General features: G+C 50.0%; 1 protein-coding gene across 1 annotated transcript in view; it reads right to left on the bottom strand.

Moving 5' to 3' along the window:
- MICAL3 (microtubule associated monooxygenase, calponin and LIM domain containing 3) overlaps nucleotides 1-3,179 on the bottom strand; it is a 167,592-nt gene extending 164,413 nt beyond the window's left edge. The window contains exon 1 of the mRNA XM_012732409.1: nucleotides 3,099-3,179. The gene's annotated coding sequence lies outside the window, so the exon portion shown is untranslated. The remainder of the gene's footprint in view (nucleotides 1-3,098) is intronic.
- Nucleotides 3,180-5,121: the final 1,942 nt, after the last annotated feature.

Genomic DNA, 5,121 nt, shown 5'->3' with positions numbered 1-5,121 from the left:
ATTTTGTATCATAACCTGGTACATGCAAATGAATGGGAACAATAGAATGGGAACATAAATCTCAGGAAGCAAAGTGTCCCATCATAGTGGGGAATATCCTCTGATATTTTTTATTCTATTTGTCTTTTCTTTTTTAAATGCTGGCTGTGCCCAACCAAACTGATGTCATGACCCACTAATGAGCCATAATCCACAATTTGATAAAGCGTGAAGTAGAGTTTTATTAACACATCACAATCTCTTCAGTTGTTCTCTTCTGAGCTTGGATGTTGCCTGAAATGAACTGAGGCCATGGACTGAACCAGATCAACTGGACATTACTCGGAAGTAGGGGCCCTTTTCCAGAGACTACATAGGTGGTCATGGTGGGGAGTGTCATTAAGAAATGAGACAGGGTTTCCTTGCTCCTACGTTAGCCAGCTAGTGGACAGGTGGCCTCTGCAGGTCTGCCTTGAGGTGGACCAACTCAGAGGTGACCTCTAGAAAAAGGAAGTTTGAACCTGAGGTAGCAGAAGACAAAAGCAGGCCTGGGTCAGCCAAGACAGGGCTAAGGCGAGGTGGAGCAGGCCCAGACCCAGCTTTGCCAGGGAGATGTTGGAGGGGAGGTGGGACTGGGCCTGCGGGAGGCCCAGACGAGGCCTCGTTGTTTGTCTCTGGAGGTCAGGTCAGCTCCAGGAAGAGAGACAGAATAATGTGTGTGTGGCTGTGTGCAGACTGAACTCAATGATGAGAGGGATGATGGAGGCTGCTGGACCGTCTCCCGCCCATGGAGAGGGGCTGTGTCGGTCAGCACCTGGCATAAAGGTGAACAACTTCAGTCTTTAAACAACTTCAGTCTCTTGCCTATTTATGAGGCGAGTGGCTGAACCCCATCAAGAGGTTCGGAAGACATAGCACGTTGTACCAGTCCCCCAAAGAGGCTGTAATTAGTTCTCAGGTTAACCATAATTGAAGCAAGACAGGTGACGTCTGGTGCCAGGCCGGTAGACCACACTTCAGGAGTCTGAACTGCTAATTCTCATGCTCACAGTGCAGAGCCTCCCTGAAGTCCAGAGCACCTTAGGTCCTGGGAGCTTGAGCTGACTGTGCTGTCACGGACTCCACCCTGTTTCCCAGCATTCATGAATATGCATGAGCTGGCCTTACAAGCCACGCTTTGAAAGACCCTCTTACAACAGCTCATCCCTCCAACGCTAATAGTCCATGGAGGGAGCTCACCTTGGTGCTTGAATTTCCAGGAAAACCGAGATTTTAGGACTTTCCTCAAGCTGTCAGTTCAAGCCATTTTGAAGGGGTTTAGGGCTAAAGAAGAGACAGCTTAGCGTTCCTCGGTGACCTCATTGTTGCTTTCCCTCCTACAGCATGACCTCTGCGTTCTAGGCCTCCTCTTCTTAGAACTCATTCTCCTCACGGTAGGTGAGACTCGCACACATAAACCTGCTATAGCCTAGGTCCATACATGTACCGGGGGTAACACATTCACACTATCGACTGCTAAAGGCATAGATCACTTTCTAGCTTATCCTGGAATACAAATCAGAACATTTCATGCAGGGAAGGGAGCTATTCAGAGGGAAGTGTCTCCCCTCCTTGAAAGCCTCACTTGCATCCTGAGCCTTGAGCATCCCCATCCTTGCCAGTGATAGCCGCTGCCCTGGGTCACAGCCTATTTGACAGACGAAGCTTTGACCACATCCGCTTGGAAAAATGTCATCTTGATTGATAAGAATGGATTGCAAGCCCAGCTCACTAGAATCACCTGAGAGCTTTTAGGACACAGCTCAGAACAATGAAGTCAGAATCTCTGGGGGCCCAACCCAGGCATCAGTATTTTTTAAAGCCCCCCTATTGGTCCAGTGTGTAGCCAGGAGTAAGAACCAATGACAAGACTGCAGGGCCCAGCGGTTTACTCCCTTGAAACTAATCTTCCCTTGAAAGGAATCCATAGCAGTGAAAACTCTCAATAGCTGGTAGCAGCACAAGATCGCAAGATCGGTAAGCAAGCTTTTGGGGGGCGGGGTAGAAGGAAGAAAGGCTTGCGCTTGGCAGGTAACGGGGGACTTTATACACAGAAAGTTGCCATGAAATCATCAAAATTTGATTCTGGGCTCTCCCTGGTGGTGCAACGGGTTGGGGTGCAGCACTGCAAGCTGACGGCAGCTGCTTCAGTGAGAGTTCGCTCCCCGCCCCCGAGGTGACCCCCATGGCACTGCAGACCACTCCTGACACGCCTGCTGCTCCCCTCAGCAGTAAATTTCAGTGGATCTGCCTGTTCTGCTCCCCACTCGGTCTCTGGTGAAGCCTCTCACCGCCCCGGCACCTCCAGTCTGTACCCCAGTTCTGTATGCATCAATAAATAAATCTTTTTTAAAAATTGATTCTACAACAAGATACAGTCCCCTGGAAGGCATTTGACCCGTCCCTTTTGCTGCCAGGAAGGAATCAACGTGACCATCCTTTTGTTAGGGAGCCTCCAGCCGGCACGAAGGGACCCCACTGCATCCTGGGGACCTGGTCTTCCGCTGCCTGTACCTCTGGCTGCGGACAGAGCGAGCGGGCGGGCGTCACCGCCCTCTGCTGGAGGGAAGTGGCCGTCCCTGCTCGCGAACAATTGTTTCTCCTGGTGCAGCTAATGGATTCGTTTCCTTGAACTCAAGCAGCCACAGGGCTTCGCCCAGGAACTCCTGGCATTCCCCTGACATCTGGCATGCCACTGATTTACCCTGGGACGGTATTGCTTTGACTGCGGGAAAAGACCATGAAACAATGTGGATGAACATAAAGCAAAACGGGAAGCCCCGTTGCCTCTCTGATAGGTTTTGGGGTGTGTACTCGTGCTGCCTGGTGTCTGCACTGGTGGGGTGTTGTGTGCTGATGGAGACACAGAGAGTGGGGTGTAGCCCCCACTGGATAAAGGAATAGCTTAAAAGGAGATAAAATAATAATTCCAAGAGGCCCAAAGATGCCAGAAAGGAAAATACTTCCCAGTCACTGCCATTACAAGATGTGATTTTTTTTTTTTTTTAACACACCGATCAAGACAGAGAACCCCATCGCTTAGGATATGGTTAACCAAAGGAAGACTTGAAGGCACTCACCGATCAGGGTTCCAGAGTGCATCGTCTCCATGCGTGGTAAATGCCGTCTCGGGGGTCAGTCGATGCGGGGGTACAGGTGCCTCTAGCTCGGCTGCTCATCCTCAGCGCTGCACCCCCTTCCCGCCGGAACCCCGCTGGAGGTTAGCTCCTGGAGGCTGGGGGGGGGACACCCCTTTCTGCCCCCTGTCCCTTCCTCCAGTTCTCTCTCGGGCCCGGGGGTCCGCGGGCGATGCAGGGAGGCGGAATGGGGTCCTCGGTGTCTGCGCTCCCCGCCCGCCCTCACCGCTGCATCTCGGCAGGGGCTGGAGAAGTGGGAGCGGCGGGGCGGGCTGCGGGCTCGTCACCGTTGCTGTGGTAACCAGGAGCGGGCGCGGAGACTGGGAAGGCAGTGGAAAAGGTAATAGATAAGTGGTGACGTGCTGGGCTCTCTCCTGGGCATCTGACGGGACACCAGAGAGAGGCGGAGTCCCCGCCGGTTTCCTCCAGAAGGTCTGTTCTCCAGGCCAACCAAACCCTCCCTCCTTTCACCCCCGGCCAGTTCCGACCTCCACACCGAGACTAGCATTTTGGGGACTGGAAATTCCAGCACTATCCCCAGGCCCCTGGCCCCAGGGAATCCTGCTGAACATATTAGTGCTTGGCTCCCTGGGGTGACAGTGTACTTGCAAAAATTCCCCTAAGGACTCACTCACACCCCTCTCCTCACTCCCCAAAAATCTTCTGCTGCAGGAATCTGAGTAGATCTCTCCCATTTTCAAACAATCCCTTCCCACCCCACCCCCACCCCCAACCTCCATCCTCCTTCTCATGGTCTCAGAATTTTGACAGAAATCTGCCAAGCACTGAAGGAAATCAGATGGAAGACAGGATGGATTTGAATCAACTCCTATCAGCATTTGCTGGTTATAATCACAGCATTATAATCAGAGCAGAAAGACGCCTTAGAGGTTCTTATGTCTTCAGGGATCATGGGCCTCAGTATGAAATGCATCCAGAGCTGTGTGGTCCAAAGCTGAAGGGCTGCAGCCAGCACCTTCAGAAGAGGGCTGACTCCTGCTAATGGAGCAATGGGGGGGGGGGGAACTTGTCCCCACTGCTACGGCCTTAATCATGTCACTGTCTGTTTCATCAATTAGTGTTCTCATCTCCACAGCCATGAATGTGACAGTGCGAGCTGGCAGGATTGAGGGTGAGGCTCAGAGGTGACCCCAGCTCAGCTCTGGGGACTCGTGACACCACTGTGCATTGATGCACAAGCCTGCAGGTGTTCGTGACACCACTGTGCATTGATGTCTGTTCTCACCCACAAGCCTGCAGGTGTTCTGTGCCCGTTTAGAATAATGAATGGAAGGAAGCCCATTGTCACTCAGCTCTGACACTTGCCTGGGCTTCTGGTGAGTTATTTCATGTAATCCGCCTGGCAACCTATGAGATTTTACAGCACCCTTTTATAAATTAGGAACAAGAACACAAAGGATAAGTTATTTGCCTCTGTAAGACCATACAGCTGGATAAGTAAAAAGACTGACTTCCCACCCAGTTCTGTCTGACAGCTAAAGGCATGAGATCTTTAATGGGCATTAGGGGACATTGTAAAGGGTAGCCAAAATCACTGATTATTTCTCCTACCTTGAATTTACTGATTTTTATCTTTTTCTGCAGTTTTTAAAAGAAAAAAAAGTTTGCTTTAGAAAATTTACAGAGAAATATAAAGGAATAAAAGTCATCCATAGAATCTGAAGTCATCTTAGGGGAAAAAAGAAACTTTAAACAATGAAATTCATGTATCAAAAGTACATAGAGCATGAAAAACTTTCCACTTGGGACCCTTTATTCAAACAAATTTGTATGCCACCATTAGGTTAATGTTTATGCAAAATACCCATGTTCCATGAGTAAATGTATTTTTGACATATGCACAAGATCACTGTGCAAGTATAGTATTACAACTGGCTTCAGTTTCCTCCAACAATAAAATGTCCTGAATGTCATTAAATAAGAGTGACATGTAAAAAAAAAAAAA

The sequence above is a fragment of the Condylura cristata genome, unplaced genomic scaffold (assembly GCF_000260355.1).
Source record: "Condylura cristata isolate star-nosed mole 26May11 unplaced genomic scaffold, ConCri1.0 scaffold00034, whole genome shotgun sequence".
NCBI lineage: Eukaryota > Metazoa > Chordata > Mammalia > Eulipotyphla > Talpidae > Condylura > Condylura cristata.
Note: the sequence above shows the minus strand (reverse complement) of the source record. Positions and strands in the feature narration are given on the sequence as shown.